Genomic DNA, 27,186 nt, shown 5'->3' on the forward strand with positions numbered 1-27,186 from the left:
CTATTCTAATCCCATTTTCCATCATTTGGCCCATGGCCTTGTGTATTTCTGTCAAGAACTTTAACATCATTTGTAAATGCCTAGAATTGGGCACCATACCCCAGCTGGCACCGTGCCAGCCATTTAAAGATTTTAGTTAAATTTTTTGCTTTTGTATTTGACATTTATAAAAACAAGGAACTCATATATGCTTATTTTAAAAACACTGCTTAATTTGTCCTTCTACCTTTACGATATTTGTCCAAATATTACTCAGGTATCTGAACCCACACTTAAAATAGAGCTATTTAGTTTATGTTGCTTCTCCTCTTAACTGCCATGCTGTTACCTATTTCACTGTCAATCCCCTTCTGAAATTCTTGTTACTGTTCACTACATTGTTTATTGTGTTTGAGTTGCTTGGTCATCTACAGGCTCTAAAATTCTGCCAACTTTCCCCAAGTTCAGATGTTTAATATATATTAACAGCAGCAGTATTCCTAATACTGACCCTTGTTACATACCACTTTTATATGCCTGGTAACTAGTTTTGGTGTAAAAAGAATCCAAAGTCCGTGTTTACTCGGAATGGACTTATTCAACAGAATGAAATGTAACAAGTATATGTCACCTGATTTTACTCAACTTTTGTGTTAGTGTAAAATGATCAAATCACTTTTCTGATTACTTTTTTTGATAACCCACTACCTAATCACTACCAATTAAAATAACAAGTTACAAGCATTGCCCTCCTGGGCAGTATAACAAAAACAAGGAAGAAAGGTAGGGGTAGAGGGAGGGATCAAATCAAAATGGATTCTTTATACTTCTGATATTTTCTATTTATCCTGCTTAAAGATGTTACTGCACACATTGCCTCAAGTCCCCCCTGCACCCTATATCTTTTGGCTCAGAGGTAGGGGACTGTTCTTTATACTGTTTTAAAAAAGCCCTCTGATTTTCCCACCACCAAATCACTTGTGTTACTAATTAAAAGAATATTAACAAGCACGACATATCAGGGACGAAAACTCTTCATACTTTTTTTATATCCAGAAGTGCTTTTGCACAGAACTAAACTTTTTTCCCATCACCAAATCACCTGTGATTTTTTTTCGTGTCTGTCAACTTCCACCATTAAATCACCTGTGTTTTCCTATTGATGAATTTACATGCAAAGACCATTAAGGGCAATGTAAACTGTCAAAGGTGAGGGAGAATGAGGCGACTAAATCAAAAATGAGTTGGAAGGGGACTCGTTATACTTTGCTCTTTTTTAATCATTCTGTTCAATCCTGTATACTTTCTTTTTTACTTCATCTATTTTTCTAATCAACCTGTTCTGAGATGTTGTTATATACCTCTGAATCAGGTGGGACTTGAACTAAGGTCTCCTGGTTTGGGGTGAAGGTACACTACCACTGTGCTACTCTTAAATTTTTTACCTCCCACTCTACAATACTGGTCCGATTTTTAAAAAAAGCCCAATTAAGATTTGCAAAAAAAATTTCAAAACCAATCAGCCTTGTTAGTTCTCCTTTGTAGCTTCCCTCTGTAGATTTTTCTCTAGGTCGGGTTCGATGTTCTGCTATGCAAACTTCTTATAGACAGGTACCTTTCAGAGATCTCTTCAGCTAGCAGTCTATATTTGTGTGGATGTCCTTGGCAGTTCTCCCCCTAACTGTTCAAAATGTCTGGTTTTACACCCCAAAACATTTCATTGGTTTGCTGTCATTCCAAATATAAAATTCAAATTTAGTTGGATTTTGGTATCTGGGGCATAATTTAAACGGATTGGCTGAATTTGAATTTGTTTTTGTTCCATAGCAGCACAACTCCCAACTAATTATTTCAACAAAGTGTTAGATTTTAACTTTGTTCAGGACTCTGTGCTTTCAGTCAGTCCTTGCTAGCTTTTCAAATTTCTTAAAGGTACATTACTCATCTGCACCTTTGTAACACCATTAACAATCATTGTGTATTCTCCTCCAGTCTGTGAAAGCACAACTGTTCACCACTGATCATCTCTTCTCCCTCTTAGCATGCTTTATAGCCACTTTGCTACATTGTTTAATCCAAGGGCTTCAAGTTTTCTAGCAAATTATTTTGTGTGACTTTCTTAAAAGATCTTGTGAAAGTCAAAATACAACATGAACTGTACAACTCTCAACAAAGTCAATAGCTTCATCCAAGATCTCAATAAAATGAGACAACACTACTTGTTTTTAACAAATACTGCTAGCTGTCATTTATACATCCAAATTTCTCCATGTTTAATCTATGATGGCTGAAAATGTGTTGCTGGTCAAAGCACAGCAGGCTAGGCAGCATCCAAGGAACAGGAAATTCGACGTTTCGGGCCAGAGGGTGAGGAATGAGGAGAGGGTGCCAAGCAGGCTAAGATAAAAGGTAGGGAGGAGGGACTTGGGGGAGGGGCGATGGAGATGTGATAGGTGGAAGGAGGTCAAGGTGAGGGTGATAGGCCGGAGAGGGGGTGGGGGCGGAGAGGTCAGGAAGAGGATTGCAGGTTAGGAGGGCGGTGCTGAGTCCAAGGAAATCGACTGAGACAAGGTGGAGGGGGAGGGGAAATGAAGAAACTGGAGAAATCCAAGTTCATCCCTTGTGGCTGGAGGGTTCCCAGGCGGAGGATGAGGCGCTGTTCCTCCAACCGTCGTGTTGTTATGTTCTGCCGATGGAGGAGTCCAAGGACCTGCATGTCTTTGGTGGAGTGGGAGGGAGAGTTAGTGTTGAGCCACGGGGTGGTTGGGTTGGTTAGTTTGGGCATCCCAGGGGTGTTCCCTGAAGCGTTCTGCAAGTAGGCGGCCTGTCTCCCCAATATAGAGGAGGCCACATCAGGTGCAGCGGATGCAATATTTCCCTCCCCTCCCCTATCAGAGTTCCGCAAAGACCACTCCCTTCGTGACTCCCTCGTCAGGTCCACACCCCCCACCAACCCAACCTCCACTCCCGGCACCTTCCCCTGCAACCGCAGGAAATGCAAAACTTGCGTCCACACCTCCTCCCTTACTTCTCTCCGAGGCCCCAAGGGATCCTTCCATATCCGCACAAATTCACCTGCACCTCCACACACATCATCTATTGCATCCGCTGCACCCGATGTGGCCTCCTCTATATTGGGGAGACAGGCCGCCTACTTGCAGAACGCTTCAGGGAACACCTCTGGGACGCCCGAACCAACCAACCCAACCACCCCGTGGCTCAACACTTTAACTCTCCCTCCCACTCCACCGAAGACCTGCAGGTCCTTGGACTCCTCCATCGGCAGAACATAACAACACGACGGTTGGAGGAAGAGCGCCTCATCTTCCGCCTGGGAACCCTCCAGCCACAAGGGATGAACTCGGATTTCTCCAGTTTCCTCCTTTCCCCTCCCCCCACCTTGTCTCAGTCGATTCCCTTGGGCTCAGCACCGCCCTCCTAACCTGTAATCCTCTTCCTGACCTCTCCCACCCCCTCTCCGGCCTATCACCCTCACCTTGACCTCCTTCCACCTATCACATCTCCATCGCTCCTCCCCCAAGTCCCTCCTCCCTACCTTTTATCTTAGCCTGCCTGGCACCCTCTCCTCATTCCTGATGAAGGGCTCTGGCCCGAAACGTCGAATTTCCTGTTCCTTGGATGCTGCCTAGCCTGCTGTGCTTTGACCAGCAACACATTTTCAGCTCTGATCTCCAGCATCTGCAGACCTCACTTTTTACTCGAAGATTTTAATCTATGATGGCCCAAGTTCAAGTCCAGCTCCCTCCACAGGTGTCATAACATGTCACAACAGATTGGTTGCAAATGAATAAAATAATAGATGTTTTAATCATGGATACTAGACTATTGATCTCTAGTTGTCAGGTTTATCCCTTGCTTCTTTTCTTTGAACAGAGCTGTAACATTTGCAGTGTTCTGGTCCTGTGGCACTGACTCCATATTGAAGAATCATGAGAATATGCCAGAACAATTTCTACCCTTGTTTCTCTCAACATCCTGGAATGCAACTCAGCTGGACTAACTTGCTTGCTTGAATATTACTGAATTTAAGTTCCTGTTTATTTCCATTTTGATCTGATGTTTCCGCTACCTAAATTTTGGTGCCTGAGAGGATGAAACTGAGAAATAATAATCGTTGTCATGGACAAGAGGGTGAACCTGTCTGCAACGCAGGTGGCTTATAAGTGAGTGGTATATTTCTCCGTACATGCTTGTGAAGTCCAATTAAAATGACCTTTCAAGCAACTTTTCAGGGTTAAAACAATTCCTGGGGGAATGGTTCATTACACACAGTTACACCTGCACTCAAAATAGAGATTAAAGAGAAGGGACTCAACAGAAGTTATTAAATATTTAAAATTGAAGATATTGGAATTAGTTTGCATGAATTAGAGAGTTCAGTAAAAGTCAATGGTCACTTCTTTCTTCCCATTTCTTTCACTTGGCTGCACATACAAGCCCTTTTTCATAAGGGCATAAAATAAGAGTACCACATTTGTTCCCTCAAGCCTGTTCTGCCATTCAGTAAGATCATAGCTGAACTGTCGTGGAGGGCCCCAACTCCTATTTTGTCAAACTCTGCATAACCCTCGCCTCTTTGATACTTTAAAAATCTACCCACCGCCTCTTAAAATACGTTGTGATCTAGGTTCTCAGCTTCTGGGTAGAGATTTTCAGCCATTTACAACTTTCCAGAATAATATATTTCTTCACATCCCAGTTTTAATGAATATCCTCTTATTCTGTAACTCTCCCCTAGTTTGACATTCCCACTATTGGAAACATCTTAACATCTGATCTGTCAGGCCCTGAATCCTGTACATTTTATTAAGGTCACCCATTATTCTTTTAAACTCGTTTGCATTAAGGTCTAATGTGTCTAGCTGTTCTTGATAATTCAGCCCTTTCACGCCAGCAATCAGCCAAGTGAATCTCTTTGGAACTGCTTCCAATGCCAATATGGGAACCAAATCTCCACACTGTACTCTAGGTATGGCCTCACCAATGCAATTCAAACAAATCAGCAGTATCAGTCACATCAGTTGGGGTTTCAGGTTTCACAATAGAGAGGAGTGACCTAAATTCAGGATGTAGAAGTAATCTGGGTCAAGGTGAGGAATGATAAAGGTCACGGGCCACTTGTGGGAGTTATGTACAGGCTCCCTAACTAATTGATACAACTGGATATCAAGGGAGAAATAATGAGAGCTTGCCAAAACAGTACAGCGATTATCATTTTTACAAGGAAGGGGCGGCAATGTTAATTCCAAGACCCAGGTAATATTCTGGGGACATGGATTCAAATCCTGCCATGGCAGATGGTGGAATTTGAACTCAGTAGACATCTGCAGTTAAGAGACTGATGGTGACGATGAATGCTCTGTCAATTGTCAGAAAAAACCCACCTGATTCACTAATATCCTTCAGGGAAGAAAACTGACATCCTTATCTGGTCTAGCCTACACATGATTCCAGACCAACCCAATTATGGATGGGCAATAAATGCTGGGCTGTCCTGCAATACCCTAATCCAACGATGAATTTTAAAAACAAATCCTACAGCAGGGAATCTGATCTACATATACCTGCACACTGTTTAAAAAAAATCAGATATGGGGCAAAGAAGCCTAGCTGAGGAATTCATTGAATATTTTTAAGTCAATTTCTTAAACCAGCATGTTGTAGTATTGATTGGTGAGCAGGTCATACCAGACCTGGTTTTGATCAACAAACTAGGATTAATTGCTGACTTTATAGTGAACACAACTCTGGGTCGCAGTGACCATAAGTTGATTAAATTTTTCATACAGCTTTAAGGAGAGAAGTATGGCGCGAAAACTACTATGAATTTGAACAAGGGCAATAAAGAATCCATGAAAGCAGAGCTAGTAACAGCCCACTTGCAATTTAGGTTAAGAGATAGCTCAATAGAGATGCAATGGGCAAGCTTTTCAGGAATATGGCAACTCAGAATAGATGCATTCCAACAAATAAAGTTCCAAGAGATGAACCTATTATCCGTGGTTCACTGAAAAAAAGCTCAAAGATTGTATTCTACCTGGAATGGATTGCTTTGCTAATGTCTACACAGACTAGGCCTGTATCGTTTGGAGTTTAGCAGAGTTAGAAGTGATTTAATTGAAACATACAATATCCTGAGGGGTCTTAACTGAATGGATGTAGAAAGGATGTTTCCTCTTTTGGAAGAATCTAGAAATAGGGATAATAGTTTAAAAATAAGGAGTTGCTATTTAAGACAGATGAAAAAAATTCTGAAAGTTGAGTAACTAAAAAGGTAATGAATGCAGAATCTTTAAACATCTTTAAGGCAGAGGTAGATAGATTCTTGATTACCAAGTGGTTGAAAAATTATCAGGGTATGCAGGAATGTAGTGTTGAGGTCAATTGTGATCGTATTGAATGGCGGCAAAGGGTCAAGAAGCCTAGTCTTGTTCTTTATTTGAATGTCAAACCATTCAGCTAACAAAGCAAATTTGGTGCCTTGTCAAAAACCATTGTGTTTTGTAGCAGGGAACTGAGGAGCTTTTAGCACCAAGGCAAGCAATATAGGTTTTGTTGGTCTGCTTTCTTCAAAAGATGCTATGGTAGACATCTGATCGGCTGTTCCTTTGTGTTGACTTGGCTGAAATGCTCATGCGCTGCAAGTCATGAGACATTTCCAATGGTGATCAGTTTTTTTGTTGGTCATTGATGAAAATGCCTAGAAGCAGCCAAGTACCCACCTTATGTTTGACAACCATAGCATTTTAAAACCAAAGCACAATTTAAGTGTGATGATGTCATTTTAAAAATTGGGATCTCTCTCTCACTGCCCTCTGGTCATTACATAGGAAACCAGGAAATGGCAAAGAACTTGAACAAATATTTTGCATCTTACTTCAGTTATAGACAGAAGCACCCCAATTGTGACAGAAATCAGGGTGGAACCTTTTGAGGGAGGAATCTTTTAACTAATAACAAAATACTTAGATAAAAATGTGGGGCTAAAGGCTAGAATCCCTTGGACCTTGTAATCTATATCTAAAGGTGGTATAATCTTTACATCTGAATCTGAAAGGTGGTGTTGTAGAGACGGTGGAGGAATTGGTTATAATCTTCCAAAGTTCTCTAGATTCTGGCTAGGCCCCATTGAAGTGACAACAATCTCTAAATTATGTTGGGAGACAGAAAGCAGGAAGCTATGGACTCATTAACCTCCTCCATAAGATAAAAGCCCACAATGTTGGAGGTAGTATATTTGCACAGATGGAATTGGCTTGTGGGCAAGAAACATGAAGTGGGGGATAAGGGGGTCTTTTTCAGGCAGGTGACCTGTGATCACTGGGTTCCACAGGAATCAATGCTGGGACTGCAAATAGCTACAATATTTGTTAATGACTAGGAGGAAGGAAACTAATGTACTGTAGTCAGACACGAAGTAGTTTGAAAGACAGCTAATGAGAAGGATATCATTGACAGATATAGTAAGTAAATGGGGTAAATGTTGGCAAATGGAGTATAGTATGGGAGAATGCAAAGTTGTTCATTTTGGAAGGGGGAACAAAAGAGCAGAATATTATTTAACTGGAGAAAAACTGCAGAAACCATAACACAAGGGGACTGGGGGTACTTGTGCATGATACACAAAAAGCTAGCAACAGGTGCAGCAGGTAATCCAGAAGGCTAATGGAATGTTGGCCCTTATTTCAAGGTGGTTGGTGTATAAGATTTGGGAACTCTTAATATAACTGTAAAGGAGAAAGTGAGGATGCTGGTGCCAGTGATCAGAGTTGAAAAGTGTGGCACTGGAAAAGCACAGCAGTTCAGGCAGCATCCGAGGAGCATGAGAGTTGATAGTTTGGCTATCTCCCCTCATCAGGAGTATGCCTGAAACATCGATTCTCCTGCTTCTTGGATGCTGCTTGAACTGCTGAGCTTTTCCAGCGCCACACTTAACACCTGTAAAGGCGATGTGTGTCCATATCGAGATTACAGCCAGCACTTTTGGTCCCCTATTTAAGGACAAATAGCATTATATTGGTGTCAGTGCAAAGAAGGTTCATTAGGATGTGTCTGACATGGAGGGATTGTCAAATGAGCAAAGGTTAAACAGATTTGGACAACTTTTTGGAGAAGAATGAGAGGTTAGCTCATTGAAATGTAGGATTCTTAAGGAGCTTGACAGGCAACTGTTGAGCCGATGTTTTCCTCACAAGAAAGTCAATTTAAGACTGAGATTAGAAATTTCGTCTGACAGAGTTGAGTTTCCTTGCCAAAGAGAGCTGTGAGGACAGGGTCCTTGCGTATTTAAGGCTGAGAGAGAGATTGTGGATCAGTAGGAAATCAAGGATTATGGGGAAAGGGCAGGAAAATGGATGTGAGGAGTATTGGATCAGCCATATTCAAGGGGCCAAATAGCCTACTCACGCTCCTGTTTTATATGGTCTTCCTCCTTTCTGTCCAAAGGAGGTCCAGCCTGCAGCACCATGATTTAAATTACGCAGGGCAAGGATACAGATAGAGATCAAACTCTGCTGTTGGCTCCAATCTGATCCATATTGTCTGTCCCACTGCTTGCGCTCCTTTGTGTTCCCCACTGACCCCCCCCCCACTCAGTTCTCAGTCTTTAATTCTTTTTCTTCCTGATTCCCTGTTTCCTCCCCATTCCCATTCCCAATCTCACCCCCAAAAAAGTAGTGCATGTTGCTATAGCTGTTTTTATGTACATGTAGCTATGCATATTGTAGTCTGGAACAATGTGCTTGCTTAGTTGATCGCCCCAAAATCTTTGTAGTGTTAGAGTAAATGCAAAACGTATCCCCAGCAAAGCAGCCACTTCGAATAAACTGGAGTTCTTAAATACTTTTTGAACCTTGATTGTTATATGTCCCTAATTTGGAATTACACTGGATTTAAAAACAATTTGTAGTAGTTGATGAATTTTATGGAGGAGACAGGTTAGCCCATTTTATGTATTTGAGTCGCTTATTATCATCTTTCAATTTCATGCTTTGCTAACATTTTTTTAATACGCTAACCACTCCCAGTGTTCTAAAAGTAAACGTCTGCTATTCAGTTCACACTCAAACGTCTGTTGTAACTGCTTATCTCTTGCACAGACACTGAGCACTGAAGAGCTTACTGAATGTGTATCTGATAAGTAATTTGTTGTACAGCTTTTTAGCAATCCTTATTTTAATAAAGTTGAAGTTGAAAATGAGGTAAGTGTTTTTTTTACATGTTCTGCAAATATTGAAGTTGGTTCTTCTGTTTCGGAGAATAGTGCCAGCTAATTTATGAAAGTGTTGCTAAAATGTTGTACTGCTGTTTCTGATTAGGTAAAAGTTACACAACAATGGTTTTTCATGTGGCCTATACTGTGGTGTTTTGCAATATGTTACCTTTTGTTTTTAACTGGAATTACAAAGTTAGAAATGATTTTTTAAACTGTTCTGCATTAGAAAGGTTAACAGCAATTGAGCATATTATTCTTACCTTTCTGTTTAAATTGACTTCACTTAACTGCGGGCTTTTATAACCACAAACTGAGCTGGGCAATGGGTTAAAAAATATAAGAATGTAAATACGTTTTCGAATGGAGTCCATTTCTTTCTTCAAGTAAATGAGGGAATTTAATGTTCATCAGTTGGTGCATGGCACTTTTGAGAGCATTGTTCACATTGGTCGATATATTACAATTTAACTGATGAGTTCCAGATCAATTGGCCGTACTCAGGATTAATGGCGAGAGAATGTGTTACTTGTAATGTAGGTATGGGAAAATAAATATTCTAAATTGTGGTATCAAGCAACAGTTTTGCAGGACTTAACAAGTAAAAATCACACTGGTGTGACACAAAATAGAAAAATTACTTATCTTTGCTTCATTTAATTTCACTTAAATTAATTCATCAGGCAATCAAACATGATTGTTTAAACATACCTTTCATATCGTAAACTTGCTACAATGATAATATTGCATAATATCCTGATTAAATGTGTGTTTAATGTCTGATTGACAATGTTATGTGGACATTGTTTGTTTTACATATGTCATTTCAACTTTTCTCACCCTGTTAATGAACAATAGACTAAAATAGACATTATAAAGTTTAACTTATTGCAGCAGTGTCTGCAATCTTCCAATCATTCTTCTTTTGCGGTGTTTGCGAATGCTTTTGCATTTGTAAGATGGTTGCTCGTACTGATTGCATTTTAACCAGAACAAATTAAAATCAATAGTAGTATATTCTATTTACGCAGTGACCATAGAAGTGAGTTTATCTCACGATTATAATATTTTCAACTCATTGTATATGTAGCATGGCGAATTTCATGGAGGGATGGGCAGCAAGTTGATCCCCTTGCTGTTAGTCCCAGGTGCAAAGATCCTGGTGCATATCGAAAGGTCAAGGCATTTAATTCCTTGCAGTCCAGCAGCATTTCTTGGGCTCTCTGGAGTGGACACTGTTATCGCTAAATATTCTGGTCCTTGCACCCTCTCTGATCTTGACTCACTTGATCAACCAGGTTCCTTGACCCATACCTGTTTGCACTGTAATCTCCCTGTCTCAGTTATTTTCCATGTGTTAGTTTGCCAACACCTGATATTAATCATGACATGGCATAGACAAAATCTCACCAAAGAGTGCAAAGCAGTGGCTACTGAGTCATAAGTCCAGGAAGATGACGGCCATGCCAACTGCATGCTGCTTGTATGCAGTTGGGAAATGGAAGGCGCATATTCTTGGAAAGCTTTTTTTTCGAAGTAGAACATGGTTCTGGCGAGTTGGCCTTGAATCAGCATGTATGACATGTAAATGTGTGCAAAAGGATCTCCTGATACCAACTGTAGGGAAGCTTCATCCACATTTACAGTTCAGAGCTTGCAAATGTTAATTTTGCCATTGGAAATCTGATTTTGACCTCTTGTGCAATTTTCCTCCTTACCCCGCCTTGTACCCGTAAACAGAAAGCAGCACAATATTTTGCCCAATGTTTACATTGTGTTATCCTATTCACCACAAGCAAATGCCATGGAAAATCGCCATCTAGTGCTTTAGATTGTAGCCTCATTTTTCATTAATGTGATATAATCAGATTTGTATTTTGTTATCTTGACTCTGGCTAGTTGCCATATTATAATAACTACCGAATAAAAGTTACTGGTATTAAAGGATCAAGTGATGGGCTTAGCAGAAAGATTTATTATCTGTTGATTCAAGATTTGACCTTCATTATGTAACTGGTTTTCATTAGAAAGGTATTAGATATGTCAAACAGGTCATGGCACTCTGCTGCATTACAGAAATAAAGATTAACCAGACCTAACTACTATTCATTGGTCTTTGCTGCAAATATGAATATCTGATGAAGGTGGTTCCTTCTTTTGCAGTGATGTTATCAGTAATTTAGAATTACTGACCCTGAAACTTGTGAATATTCACAAGCATGAAGTAATATAAGGTAACTGATGTCTATGAAGCTGTAAGCCAAAAAGGTATTGGTGTCTTTGAGAGATGGAAGTACAAAGGTTTCCACTTACCCGTAATCTTTGCAAAATTGGCACCTCATGCATGAGCCTTGAGAGCTCATTTACTACAGGGACGAAACAGGCCCACTATCATCACCTAAAGGCATGATAATAAAATGCCAGCATTGTTACACTAGCCAGATTCCATGATTGAAGTTATTTTTCCAAACAAATTCAGAATCTGCTCAGTTACCATTTGCGTAGTGTCGAGAACTGAATTTGTGTAGATTATTACTGACATGCATAATCTGACATTTGTTTCAAGTTCTGTCTCTAGATGACCTGTTTCCATTAGAATGCTAGTAAGATAAAGGGACTAAATTTAACATTTTTAAGTTCAATTATCACCGTTTGTTTCCCAGAATCAATATTCAAACTGTACCAAGTCACCAACATGAGTTGTTCTGTTCTTAATAACTATTTCCTATTCTGTATGTTTGTATATGCAGTGAAATCTAACTTATCAGTTGTTTGTTATGTATTCTATAAATCATTGAGGAATGGAAATATTGTTCAGTTTTGGAACTCATCTTTTATTGGTATTGTTTCTAGCATTACTTCCTAAAAGTACTTTTGTAATATGGGATGTATTCCATGTTTTATAGAAAAAAATAATAATCCAGTAAAGTTTGTGGAATTTCATTATTGCATGGTAAGTTAACTGATATAAGCTGATATACCACAAAAAAGCTGTACATTTCAGGAAAGGTTAGAGCAGTAATGCCTTTTAGCACTTGCGTCAGTGCATTACACTTATTTGTACTTGAGTCATTGCTCAAAGCTCTTGAATAAGAAGATATGAAATATATAATAAGAATGGTTCCCTGGGAACCAGAAGCAGTTTTAATTGTGAATGACATAGTAGTTGAGAAATTTGAGTTAATCCTCTTTTAGGAGGAGAGTTTCAAGATGTATCATGCAGCAATGTGCACAGTATTAAGTTTATAGATTTTTTTTCCCTTTCTACTAACTATGCATAGGTCTTTAATATGATAAAATATCTTTTTATTATTTTCTGTACCTTCTAGAAAGCCAGTAAATCTTGCTCAAATTTTCAGAAAGTTTGTGTGTTTTTCATTGGCATGCTAAAAGAAAGTATATATATCCTTTAATTATCACTGATTAGATTCACTTTACACCAAGTTGGTGACGGATACCATGGCCGTGTGCAGACTCTTGAGTCCAGGGCTCATCCATGCCCATGTGCTTTCAATTTTTTTATTCCATTTCACTTCTGCTGTTTTTCTTTCTGTTCATTTTTCTTTTTAAAAAGCTTTTTACGGCAGGTTGGTGGCATTGACATTGCAACGAGAGTGGGCTGTGCACAGAATAGTGGCAGTCTTCTGGCACTTGGAGGCGGCAGCAAGAACACCCTCCCTGCATTCGGACATGGCAGTGGACTTTGCAAGATGGCGGTGCTGGCAAGGCAGCATCTCGAAGGATGGAGGCCAGAGTGGGACTTTTAGCGAGGTGATGACCTGGCCTGGCATCGAAGCTAGGGACTCCTAGTTGCAGTAGGCCCAGAACGGGTCTCCTGGCATCATTGAGGCAGCAACAGAGTCAGGGGCTCTTGGTAATAGGGAAAGTGTGGATTTAGCCCAGGACCCATTGGTGCGGTGAGCCCAACGACAAAGAGATAGCACCTAAAGAATAGTGACCCCTTTGCTGGTGGGTCCGGTGGAGGCACGGGTGTTGGTGAGCCAACTCAGGAGACGTGGCGGAGATGGCAGAACAAAGATAGACTCTGTTATATTTTTAAATTCTTTTTATTCTTAAACTATTCAAAATGGTGCCAGACTTTGACAAGAGTTAAAGCTTTTCACTGAATTTTACTATATTATCCACTGTAAAATGCAAGTGACAAACCATTCAATTCAATTCCCTCTGCATATAAGTCAGTGATATACAACATCTGGAACTTTCTAATATTCACACATACCTAAAATTTAATCACATACCATTTTCTAGCACAGTTCTTCTTGCTCGTCTTGAAAACAAATGTAATCAGTAAAGAAGTGAGAGTAAAATAGACTATTCTTCAAAGTTGTGCCTGAATTGAGAACTAGTCGAGACTGTGAGAGCAAGAATGTAATGCAAATCCTGTCTGGATTAATATTGTATTAATAGTGTCATATAAGAGAGACTGTAAATTGCAGTAGTGAAAAAGACAGGAAACTGAGAGTGAATTTGCTTAGCATGACATCTTTTGATGCCTGAAATGGGAAGCTGATTCATTTTCCATTACCTGTGTAGATGGTCATGGGTTCAATACAAAAATTAAGAAGCAGCTACGTGTGGGCATTTCACATTGACTATGCTATGTTCTAACCAGGTTATTCATTTAATTTTTTAATCTTTTTGAGCAGTCTTTGAATCTGTGTGAAGCAGCTTTTCATTAAACTATTTCAGTTAAGATTTTGATTTTCAGTCTATAGCACTACATCTTTTAAACTGCAATAAGAATTTAATGTCGGCATGTGTCAGTTCTCATCAATTATTTTGAAGATGTGTTATCTTCGTGCCCATCTACATGTTGGACATTTTGGAAAGAGCACTTTCAACCAATCTCTCTCGCTGTACAAGAGAAAAATGTTTGCAAAGAATACTTGTTGCTTGTCTAGAGTCACTGAGTCCTCAATATTGCAGTTTGTTCAACTTCAGTAGTTTTGAGAGAACTTGCCTCAGCTGTAACCGTCTTTGCCCTTTCTTCCTGTGAAGAAATCACTTCCTGTGAAATCTCTCTCACCAAAAGATGAGTTGAAAATCCACTGGGAGTACTTATCACCACAGATTGAAGGCCCATAAAGAAGAATTTGAAATGTACACCACTATGTCTAGAAAAGGAAATTCAGCTCGCCATAACTGATCCAGGAAGAAATCTAAATGCTGCTAAGTTTTGTGCAAAGTGCCTTCAGCTACGGAATGGCATTTGGACAATCTATGAATAATTGTTTTTCTGAATTTAATTATCACTTGGACAAAATACTTAGCGTGCTATAGAGTTTTGCACTTTTTCTCCAGGTTTCAAGAGGAGTCTGGATGCTCAAGAAAGGTAGTTGTATAGATAGTGTTTCCAAATAAAGCTGTTGGACTATAACCTGGTGTCCTATGAACAGCATCGTGCCTAACCTACCCTATCCATGTAATCCTGCATTTCTCGTGGAAAATTCACCTATCCTATACAATCTTGGACTCTATGAAGCAATTTTAGCATAGCCAATGCCTTAACTGCACAGCTTTGGACTGTAGGAGGAAACCGGAGAAACCCGCACAGACATGGGGAGGACCTGAAAACTCCAGAGACAGTCATCCAAGGCTGGAATCGAACCCAGGTTCCTGGTATTGAGGCAGCATTCCTAAACAGTTTGTCACCATGCCTCCTTGTTGCTGTTTTAAGATGATAAATAGGAACTATCAAGTATTCACAATTTAGAGAAGAGAGTTAGTGTTCTGCGATCACCATCCTGACTTGAACGAGATTTATCTTTTAAATCCATGGGTCAAGCAGCTAGACCAATATTTACGCCCTGCCTCTCATTACTTGGAGGGTCCTCAAGAATCAAGCACATTGCTTGCAGACCAGACCAGGCAAACATGACAGATTCCTTCTATAATGCGCATTAGTTAACCAAATGGTTTTTTTTAGGATAATATGCAGTTGTTACATGGTTGTCATTAGGATGGCTTTTTATTCCAGATTTTTTAAAATTCAATTTTCACCATTGAGATTTGAACTCCATTCCCAGAATGTTAGTCTGTATTTTTGGATTCCTCATCTAGTGTCATTACCACAATGTTAATTGTCACAAAAACCTATTTCATTCACAATAATGTCCTGTTAGGGAAGAAATCTGTCATCCTTAACTTGTCTGACCTACATGGGGTTCCAGATACACAACAATGTGGTTGAATATTAACTTCCCCCTCAAATGGCCTAGGAAGCCACTTGATTGCACCAAACTGCTACAAGGTTTAAAGAAAGGACCACCTGACCAGAAACAAGACTGTCAAACATAACCCTGTAAATCCTGTAACCAACACCTTGAAACTTATGCCAAAACTAGGGGAGCTGTTCCAGACTCGTCAGCCTGACAATCATACTCACGAATCACATTCAAGAGAACACTGTCCAAGATCCCACTAAAACTATCTCTGTTCTGCCAGGAGGACCCACAGAAGGCAGTGGAACACCAGTGTACAGTCTGGAAGGAGTTATCATGCAAAGCCACAACAGTGAGTTTGGACCGGGAAAATCAGTTTGGTAGCGGATCAGAAGAAAAGGAATTTGTTGAATGTTTGAGATTTTTTTGGTTGGAGCAGCTTGTGATAGATATTAGGAGACAGACAATTCTGGATTTGGTGATGTATGATGAGGCAAACTTAACTTGGGAGCTTAAGGAGAAGGAATCCCCAGCGGACAGTGACCACATTATGATAGAATTCATCCTGCACTTTGAGAGGAAGAACAGTATTACAATTGAATAAGAGTTAGCTACAAAAACATCAAGGCAGAGCAGGCCAGAGTTGATTGGGAGGAGACCCTAGCAGGGAAGACAGTAAAGCAACAAGATTGGAGTTTCTAGGGGCAATTTCAGAGGTGCAGCATGGTACAGATGGACTGTATCACAGGGTTCTAAAAGAGATTGTGGAAATAATGGTGGTGATCTTTCAGGAATACTGCAGTCCGGGAGGGATGCAGAGGACTGGAAAATGGCTAATGTAGCAACCCTGTTTAAGTAGGGATGGAGTAAGAAGATAGTAAACTATAGGCTAGTTAGCCTGACCTCAGTTGTTGGTCAGATTTGAGAGTTCATTATTAAGGATGAGATTGCAGAGTGCTTGGAAGTGCATGGTAAAATAGGGCTCATCAGCACGGCATCTTAGACAAAGGAGAGCTAGCAGATGTGATCTATTTGGATTTCCAGAAGACCATTGACAAGGTAACACAATGAAGGCTGCTAAATAGTATAAGAGCCAATGGTGTTCAAGGCAAGGCACAAGCATGGCTAGAGGATTGGCTAACTGGCAGATGGCAGAGCGTAGGGATAAAGAGATGTTTTTCAGGTTGTCACCTGGTGACTTGTGGAGTTGTGCAGGTATCAATGTTGGGACCACAACTTTTCACTTGTGCACCTTAATGACCTGGGTGAAGGAACTGAAGGTATTGTTGCTAAGTTTGCAGATGGCACAAAGATAAGTGGAGGGGCAGGTAGTGCTGAGGTTGCAGAAGAGCATCGATAGCCTAGGAGAATTGGCAAAGAAGTAGCAGATGGAATACAATATGGGCAAATGTGAGGTTATGCACTTTGGAAGGTAGAATAGAGGCTATTGACTATTTTTGAACTGGGGAAAGACTTTAGAAATCTGAAGCAGAAATGGAGTTGGGACTCCTAGATTAGGTTTCTCTTAACCTAAATATGCAGATTCATTTTGCTGATAGGAAGGCAAAACAATGTTAGTATTCATTTCAAGACAGCCAGAATACAAGAGCAGGGATGTACTGTTGAGGCTGTGTAAGGCTGTGATCAGATCGCATTGGAATATTGTGAGCAGTTCTGGGCTCCAACCGAAGGATGTGCTGATGTTGGATGGGGTACAGAGGAGGTTCACTGGAATGACTCTGGGGAGGAAGGCTTGTAGTATGAGACAGATCATAGAGTCATAGAGATGTACAGCATGGAAACAGACCCTTCGATCTGAGGAGGGATTGAGGACTTTGGATCCGTACTCAATGGAATTTGGAAGGAAGAGGGCTCTCTTATTTAAACTTACAAAATATTGAGAGGCCTGGATGGAGTGGACATGGAGGAGGTGTTTCCACTAGTAGGAGAGTTTAGGACCTAAGGTCATGGCCTCAGATTGAAGGAATGACCTTTTTGAGCTGAGATGAAGAGGAATCTTTTCAGCCAGAGGGTGGTTAATCTGTGGAACTCATTGCCACGGAAGGCCGTGGAGGCCATGTCATTGAGTGTATTTAAGATAGAGAGAGGTTCTTCATTAGTAAAGGGATTGTGGGTTACAGGGAAAAGGCAGGAGCATAGCGTTTGAAAAAGAAGAGAAGCAGTAGGCCAATTGGCCTAATTCTGCTTCAGTATGTTATGGTTTGGGTCATATTTTGCCTCATTCCAACCCTATGAATTGACTTGAGTAATTTTTGTCATTGCGGGGGTGGGGGGCGGGGAATGATCAATTAAACATCTCCAAAAATATTGTCCATTAGAAACATTGCTATATTAAATACAACACAGCTGTTGTCAAGATTGTGTTCATGATGGAAGTGCTATGGAAAATGAGGACAGAGGTACCATGTTAAGTTCAAATCGGCAATGACTCCAAGATGCCAAGAACAAAAAGGAGCTGCGTGAGGCCAACTATCCCAATGACGAATCTTGTTCTGCTCATATGCAAGAGACGGCATATAAATTCCAGAAGTGAAAACCATGAAACTTACACCAAAGTAGATGACACCATGCACTGCACAACAAAATTAATGGTGAAACAATTGTAGAAACACAACTCTGTTCAACAAAGGAGGTCCATGAATGTGAGGGTCTGATGCATGTCCACCCATTCACCTGTTTGCTTCCCAAGATGAAGCTACAAAATGCTTTGGGATTTCATAATGCAGTATTAAAACACTGATAACATTTGACTACATCGATTACATTGTGCACACATCACACTGTCCTTAGATAACACACTTAAGCACGACAAAGTTTTTTCTGGAACTAACTTCTAAAATTGTTCAATGATTTTTGTTTTACAATGCCAGACTTTTTTCTCATGTGAACAAATGGAAAAATCATCTTTCATATGTTTGCTTTTCTTTTTAACTGTGTTTTCATTCATTTTTGACATTGAATGCAGTTGCAGGAATATCGGATTACAGGGGGGGCCTCCTTGGCTGTTTTCAAGACTAAATGAAAGCAAGTTTGTGGGCAGACCCACTGTGATTCAGCTGATCGTGATTTCACTGTTGTAAGCAAAATATCTAGTCAGTAATTTGCAACCGTATATTTATAATCTGTTTCCAGTCTGACACTTTTCACAAAAAGTTAGTGAACAGTAATACGTGCATATTCTCTCAATCTGCAGCTTGCACTTCATTGCGGATGGTAGGATAAGGGTGAAGTGTTATTTGAGAGAGCCCCAAAGGGAGGAACATCGTACAGAATGTTCTTGGTGGCACAGGGTATAGTGACGTCTGTCACACTGGGCCCATGATGGTCAGTGTTATTTCTCCTAGGGCTTAGGTCATGCTGGTATGTCTGTTCCCATCTTTTTTTTTCTATTGCAGTCCCTGCATTCAGAGCCACTTTCGTTCTTGTGAAAGGAGGAAGTATGTGGTTAAATATATTTCAACTTGTTTGCTTCAACTGAAGAAGCTGAAAATTTCAAAGTATGTGAAAGCTATATGAAGTGAACGTGATGTTGGCATCATTATTGGATTTTTGAAAGTGGATCATCTGAAAGTTGGATCAGAGTCCTGAACTGCTTGGGACTGCTGATGAGTGAGTAGAGATGTAGCATATTAGGCAGCAGGAGATATTTCTGGTGTGGTAGGTAAAAGGTGTTAAATTAAGATACATTCCTCGATCTTGATCCCCATCTATGGTCATTGAACTTCTTTCAGCACGGTTGACAGATTCTAGAGCCCAGACTCTGGGAATTTATCTCCTTTGCCAGCTGCTTACACTCCTTTCTCTGTTCATTTAAGTATCTTCTGACATCCCAGAGAAGAAAAACCTCTCCTGTTGACCTCCTAAACCATGGTCTCCAGCTCAACATCCAGAAACCTGAGATCCTCCTCTTAGCACCTGTTGGTTCCCTTGAGTTTTGGCAGACAGCATAGCTCCTGTGGAATGAGTGCAGCCCCTCTTTACGGCAGGAAGGCTGCCTTTTTAAGAGGTGTCAGACAGCCGAAACACATTATGGTACATGCACACACGTTACAGGATACCTAACTGAGCCATCGGCCAGCTGTACAGGTTAGAGTCATCGAGATGTACAGCACGGAAACAGACCCTTCAGTCCAACTCGTCCATGCCAACCAGATATCCCAAACTAATCTAGTCCCATTTGCCAGCACTTGGCCCATATCCTTCTAAGCCCTTCCTATTAATACCCATCCAAATGCCTTTTAAATGTTGCAATTGTACCAGCCTCCACCACCTCTGGCACATCATTCCATTAATGCACCATCCTCTGCATGAAAAGGTTGCCCCTTAGGTCCCTTTTATATCATTCTCCTCTCACCATAAACCTGTGACCTCTAGTTCTGGACACCCCCACCCCAGTGAAAAGAATGTCTATTTATCCACTCCATGCCCTCATGATTTTATAAACATCTATGAGGTCACCCCTCAGCCTTCGCACCAGGGAAAACAACCCCAGCCTATTCAGCCTCTCCTAATAGCTCAAATCCTCCAACCTTGACAACATCCTTGAAAATCTTTTCTGAACCCTTTCAAGTTTCAAAACATCTTTCCGATAGGAAGGAGACCAGAATTGCATGCAATGTTCCACAAGTGGCCTGGCTAATGACCTGTACAGCTCGATACAACAACCTCCCAACTCCTATACTCCTATGCTGCCTTCACTATCCTATCTACCTGCGACTCCACTTTCAAGGAGCTTTGAACCTGCACTCCAGGTCTCTTTGTTCAGCAAAACTCCCTAGGGCGTTACCATTTAGTGTATAAGTCCTGCTAAGATTGGCTTTCCCAAAATGCAGTGCCTCGCATTTATCTAAATTAACCTTCATCTGCTGCCATTCAGCCCATTGGCCCATCTGATCAAGATCCCGTTGTAATCTGAGGTAACCTTCTTTGCTGTCCACTACACCTCCAACTTTGGTGTCATTTGCAAACTTACTAACTGTACCTCTTATGCTCGCATCCAAATCATTTATATAAATGACAAAAAGTTGTGAATCCTGCACAGATCCTTGTGGCACTCCATTGGTCACAGGCCTCAAGTCTGAAAAACAACCTTCCACCACCCTCTGTCTTCTACCTTTTGAGCCAGTACCAAATGGCTAGTTTTCTCTATTCCGTGACCTCTAAACTTGCTAACCAGTCTCCCATGTGGAACCTTGTCGAACGCCTTACTTGAAGTCCATATAGATCACGTCCACTGTTCTGCCCTCATCAATCTCTCTGTTACTTTTTCAAAAAACTCAAGTTGGTGAGACATGATTTCCCATGCACAAAGCCATGTTGACTATCCCTAATCAGTCCTTGCCTGTCCAAATACGTGTAAATCCTGTCCCTCAGGATTCTCTCACTTGACCACCACTGAAGTCAGGCTCACTATTCTGTAGTTCCCTGGTTTGTCCTTACCACCCTTCTTAAATAATAGTACAATGTTAGCCAACCTCCAGTCTTCTGGCCCTTCACCTGTGACTATCGATGATGCAAATATCTCAGCATGGAGCCCAGCAATCACTTCCCACAGAGTTCTAGGGTACACCTGATCAGGTCCTGGGGATTTATCTAGCTCTATGCTTTTCAAGACATCCAGCACTTCCTCCTCTGTAATATGGACATTTTTTTAAAGATGTCAGCATCTATTTCCCCCCATTCTATACCTTCCATGGCCTTCTCCATAGTAAACACTGATGCTAAATACCATCTCCCCATCTCCTGCCTTGCTGATCTTTGAGGGGCCCTATTCTTTCCCTAGTTACCCTTTTGTCCTTAATGTATTTGTAAAAACCTTTAGGATTCTCCTTCACCCTATTTGTCCTCCTGATTTCCCTCTTAACTGTTCAACCTCCTCGTGGGAGCATGAGGCAGCGCTGATACAGTCATCGAAGTGGCGGAGGAAGATAAACTGTTCCACATATCCTACAAAGAGGCAGGCATAAGCTGGGACCCATGCGGGTGCCCATGGCTAACAGTTCATCTACTTTACCAACACCTTCCACCCCAACCTCAAATTTACCTGGAATGCCTTGGACTCCTCCCTCCCCTTCCTAGACCTTTCCATTTCTATCTCGGGCGACCAAATCAACACGGACCTTTACAACAAACCAACCGACTCCCACAGCTACCTAGACTACACCTCCCCCCACCCTGCCCCCTATAAAAACGCTATCCCACACTCCCAATTCCTTCGTCTCCGCTGCATCTACTACCAGGAGGACCAGTTCCAATACCGTACAACCCAAATGGACGCCTCCTTCAAAGACAGCAATTTCCCCCCAGACGTGATCGATGATGCTCTCCACCGCATCTCCTCCACTTCCCGCTCCTCTGCCCTTGAGCCCCGCCCCTCCAATCACCACCAGGACAGAACCCCACTGGCCCTCACCTACCACCCCACCAACTTCCACATACATCGTATCATCTGTCATCATTTCCGCCACCTCCAAATGGACCCCACCGCCAGAGAGATATTTCCCTCCCCTCCCCTATCAGCATTCCGAAAAGACCACTCCCTCCGTGACTCCCTCGTCAGGTCCACACCCCCCACCAACCCAACCTCCACACCCGGCACCTTCCCCTGCAACAGCAAGAAATACAAAACTTGCGCCCACACCTCCCCCCTTACTTCCCTCCAAGGCCCCAGGGGTTCCTTCCATATCCGCCACAAATTCAGCTGCATCTCCACACACACCATTTACTGCATGCGCTGCACCCGATGTGGCCTCCTCTGTATTGGGGAGACAGGCCATCTACTTGCGGGACGTTTCAGGGAACACCTCTGGGACACCCGGACCAACCAACCCAACCACCCCGTGGCTCAACACTTCAACTCCCCCTCCCACTCCACCAAGGACATGCAGGTCCATCGCCAGACCATAGCAACACGACAGCTGGAGGAAGAGCGCCTCATTTTCCGCTAGGAACCCTCCAACAACAAGGGATGAACCTAGATCTCTCCAGTTTCCTAATTTCCCCTCCCCCCACCTTGTCTCAGTCAATACCCTCGAACTCAGCACCGCCTTCCTAACCTGCAATCTTCTTCCTGACCTCTCCGCCCCCACCCCCCACTCTGGCCTATCACCCTCACCTTGACTTCCTTCCACCTATCGCCTTTCCATGCCCCTCCCCCAAGTCCCTCCTCCCTACCTTTTATCTTAGCCTGCTGGATATACTTTCCTCATTCCTGAAGAAGGGCTCATGTCCGAAAGGTCGATTCTCCTTCTCCTTGGATGCAGCATGACCTGCTGCGCCTTTCCAGCAACACATTTTCAAGGCACTTCTACCCCAGAAAAGATTCCAATGACCCAAAAATGTGAATCCTTCTCCTATTCACCAGCTCTTCAGCCACACATTCATCTGCTCTACCCTCACTAGCTTATAGCACCGGGAATAATCCAAATATTACTATCCTCGAGCACCTCCTTTAAATTCTATATTCACCTTCTAGAATCTCATCCTTTTCCCTTCTTGTGTCATTGGTACCAATGTGTATAATAACCTCCTGCTGGTCCTTCTCCCCTTTGAAAACATTCTGCACCCTCTCTGCAACATCTTTGATCCTGGCACCACGCGGGCAACACACCATTCTGATTTTTTTGCTGCTGTTCGGGGAAACATCTATCTGTGCCCTGGACTAGAGAGTCCCCTGACACAATCGATCATTTGGAACCCGATGTAACCCTCACGACATTAGAGCCAGTCTTGATACCAGAAACCTGGCTGTTCATGCTACATTCCCCTGCGAATCCGTCACCCCCTACATTTTCAAACAGCACACTTGTTTGAAATGGGGAAAGCCGCAGAAGACTCCTGTACTACCCGTCTACCCCTCTGACCTTCCTTGGAGTTAACTTATCTCCCTGACTATATCTGTGCTTTTCTCTCTTCCTATGACTGCCGTCCACCACACCCCCTTGCTCCTGTAATGTCCTTGTTGCCTCTAACTATCACTTCAGCCAATCCATTTGATCTGACAGGATTTGCAACCAATGACATTTATTGTAGATATAGTCCTCAATAACCCTTAAACTCTTCCAAAACTCCCACATCCGGCAAGAGGAGCATATCACGCTATTAAAGGTCAATTTGCCCCTTCCAGTCAATAGCACCGTCTTATTGCTCTACAAAACACTGCTTCAGGCTAATTTAATACTTATCGCTTATATTTTTGAAATTCAATCAAGAAACAGATGCCAATAAAACGTATAATCAAGAAACGACTCACTCTATTCACTATTGTAGATCTACAGCAAGGCTATACTTAAAAACTATTTACTAATCTGTTTCTGTACTGTGACCTCCCCCAAACAGGTTCCTCCAAATCAGTTGTGAGTTTGCTGTTTAAGTTTTCCTAGATGCACTCTGATGTCCGAAGATACATGAATTCAAACAGCAAAGGCAGTAACTGCGCAGATTCACTACTGTGTCCGTTAGCAGTGTGGGTTTCTTTCCCTTTCTCCCCTACAGACCATGTGCTTGCTGCATTTGTCTGTCTTTCTCCCTTTTAAAAGTGTTGTTATTTTGACTTTTTCTTTCAAAGTTCCAAAACAATTGCAACAGCATATAAAACAGTAATTGCTGCTCCTGGCATCTGAGGAAGTCACCTCCAACACCTAAACTACCTCAAAAAAGGAGCAGCCTGTTACAGCCAGAAATTTTTCCCGTCCTCCATCTTAGATTACCTAGAATTATAGACAATCTGCCTCAGCAGTACTAAGAGGGGAAAAATTACAAGTCACAACCTGCATATCTAGAAACAGGAGCTATCCAATTTTAAGCCCATGCTGTTTAGTGCTTGCCTTGTCTGCGCCATAATCATATTTTTTTGTTTCCTTTCTTTCCCACCATTAATATAGTAACATTGTGGCTTAATGTGTGGTTTTCAGATTGGATTCCTTTGACTACAGAGCAGGCCACTTCAAGACACTAGATTTTAGATGCATCCCTATTTTTATTGAGAAGTGCTCTGAATGAGTCATGACTGAGAGAAAGGGCATTTATTTGACTCGAGGCCTGTTAAAAAGTAAATGAGTCTGCTCCACACACTTCATTCTTGAAGTAAGATTAGAACATTGTAATTCTTCCAAAACAGTAGACGGCGCCCGTTGAAGATTTATGTGGAGGGCATCACTACCAAGCTTGTCCTGATGTGCATGTTCTGATAAGGGCGTTTGGAGTACAGTTAGAAATTAAGAATCTTTTAATGTTTCATATCTGCATATTTACTTGTCTCCTGTTGTCTCATGAGGCCACTAACAGTCTGGCAACTACTGACTTGGATCACGAAATTCAGCATGGACTCGGGACTGAATTAACGATATTCTGGTCTGTATACCCCTGAATCATTATACATTTCCTTTTAAGCCAATAGAGGAAGTTAAGGGTATTGTTCTTTTGTACGAACCACCTTTTCAGGTTCTTCACACATTGTAGAAATCATTTAGTTAGTTTCACTTAAATTTTATATATTAGTAACAAGTATTTTTGTTTTTTGCTTAAGATGAGCAGTGGCAGCGGCTGCAAATAATTAATTCTGTCCAAGGCTCAATAGACTTTATTTAGTAAACACCATGAATTCTGTTTAAAGTCCCAAATGAATAACACTATATGGGAACAGCAGGTATCACTGTGGTCATAGAATCCCTAGTGTGGAAATAAGCCCTTTAGCCCAACAAGTCCACACTGATCCTCTGAAGAGGATCCCATCCAGACCCGTTCCCCTACCCTGTTACATTTACCCCTGACTAAAACACCTAATCTACACATCCCTGAACACTATGGGCAATTTAGCATGACCAATTCACCTAACCTGCACATCTTTTGGATTGTGGGAGGAAAGCGGAGCACCTGGAAGAAATCAACGCAGACGCAGGGAGACTGTGCAAACTCCACAGTCATCCGAGACTGGAATTGCACCTAGGTCCCAGGTGCTGTGAGGCAGCAGTGCTAACCACTGAGCTACTGTGCCGCCATAAAATGGAGCTTTGTCACTCATTTATTTTTCTTCAAGTGCACTTATGATATTGTTGTGCATTGTATCAGGTTTTTGGGAATTTGTGATCACAGTTAACTAGCATAGGTATTAAGCCTTTCTTAAGGAATTTTCAGGTGCTTAATTGTTTAAAATCCTGTTTAGATATGATAAATTAGTAATGCAGAAAACTTATAGTCCAATACAGGTTGAAGTGGTGAGGCAAATTCCTTGTCTTCAGCCAAAGGAATCATTGAGTCTACTTCATCTTCTCCTGGCCCACTTTACATCTGAAGAAGGCACTTGTTTAATAAGGACTACTTCACAAGGGGACCCTCTCTAACTCTGAGTAATTGTTGATTATACCCTGTTTTTGGGGCTAGCAATCTACATTGTATCTATCGAATGTCTGAATCCTTTAAGCCAATAAGCAAGAGTAAAAATCCTCATAATACCAAAATAACCATTGTCCACTTGTCCACTTCCATTGCAAAGACAGTATAACATTTCCAATAAACAAACTCTTCTATTTTCCCTGAACAATTTGGGCATCAGCTAGTGGCCTGGTAGCTTTCATAACAGTTATCTTGAACTTTCTTTTTATCCTTGTTTCAGAAATTGTTTATATCTGGAGAAGAGAAGTAACTGATGTAGCAGCCATTACATGAAGTGTATTGTTACACCAGAAATACCAGGAGTGTACAATTTTGAAAGGACCCCAATTTCCAACAGCTAACACCAGAACAATTCTTCCCAAAGACGATAAACATAGCAGTGACCAAACACTAGGTGTGTCAGCTATTAAATTTTGTAATGGTGTGCTTTTGGGAGTGTGACAACCAAATTTTGTTGAACTGGTTGCAATGTTTAAGATGTACCATTTAATCTAAGTTTCACAGTGCTGCAAACCTTCTTTGAAATTCCTAGATAGACTGAAGTTCGGTGGTAGACAGTATCAGACTGATTAAAAATAAATGAGACCATTAAAATTCAATATCAAATGTTAGATGTGTTTTTCCTGTATCTTCATTGCCTTCATGGTTCAAGAGGTTGCCATGATTCCCAGAATCATCATGTCAAGATTCCAACTACTATATTGAAACATGATATTGTATAGATGTAAATAATGAATTTGTTTGTTCTATGTTGTTTTCTTTCATTTATCTAAACACTTCTTAAACAGCTTTGTACTATTCTTCCCTTAAGGTTTCAGAAAGGGGAGGAACCACAAATCAGACTGTTTATTTTATTTCTTAAAATTAGCCTGTGTTGCTACTTTTATGAACTTGGGATATTTCTAAAGGTGTTGGAGTGTCTTATGTGCATTATCTTCTACTAGATTTTATGCTTCATGCTGGTTGAACATAGATAGCATGCCGTCTTCTATAGCAGACAATGAATATTGATAGACAGTTCAATTTGAATTAATCACTTATGAACTGGCATTTAACCATTACGAGCTGTTGTTAGGAGAGTTTTACAGATGTGGTCAAGTAGAAGGAATGTAGTAGTTGTGGATGTGAAATGTAAAGAAATGAAGCAAAACAAATGTTAGTGGCTCGTTCTACCAACGTATTTCATGTCAGCTTGGATTTGGGCAATAGCACTCAGTCTTCATTTAAAAACGTATGAAGTGCCCCATATTGAGTGAGACTCTGCACATTATAGAAAATGGTTAATCTGCTACCACTCAGCCAATCAATTGAAGTGAATCTTTGCACACATCTACTATTCTTTCACGAACAATGACTTGTGTAAGACTGTGCCCATCACTT

At 41.2% G+C, this 27,186-nt stretch overlaps 1 protein-coding gene across 10 annotated transcripts in view; it reads left to right on the forward strand.

Moving 5' to 3' along the window:
• hdac4 (histone deacetylase 4) overlaps positions 1-27,186 on the forward strand; it is a 494,585-nt gene that overhangs the window by 97,017 nt on the left and 370,382 nt on the right. Inside the window, exon 1 of one of the 10 annotated variants that reach the window (XM_060827523.1) lies at positions 9,102-9,200. The exons of the other annotated variants lie outside the window; for them this stretch is intronic. The gene's annotated coding sequence lies outside the window, so the exon portion shown is untranslated. Of the gene's footprint in view, positions 1-9,101; positions 9,201-27,186 lie in introns of those variants that run through there. 10 annotated transcript variants of the gene reach the window in all.

The sequence above is a fragment of the Hemiscyllium ocellatum genome, chromosome 7 (genome assembly GCF_020745735.1).
Source record: "Hemiscyllium ocellatum isolate sHemOce1 chromosome 7, sHemOce1.pat.X.cur, whole genome shotgun sequence".
NCBI classification, from domain to species: Eukaryota; Metazoa; Chordata; class Chondrichthyes; order Orectolobiformes; family Hemiscylliidae; genus Hemiscyllium; species Hemiscyllium ocellatum.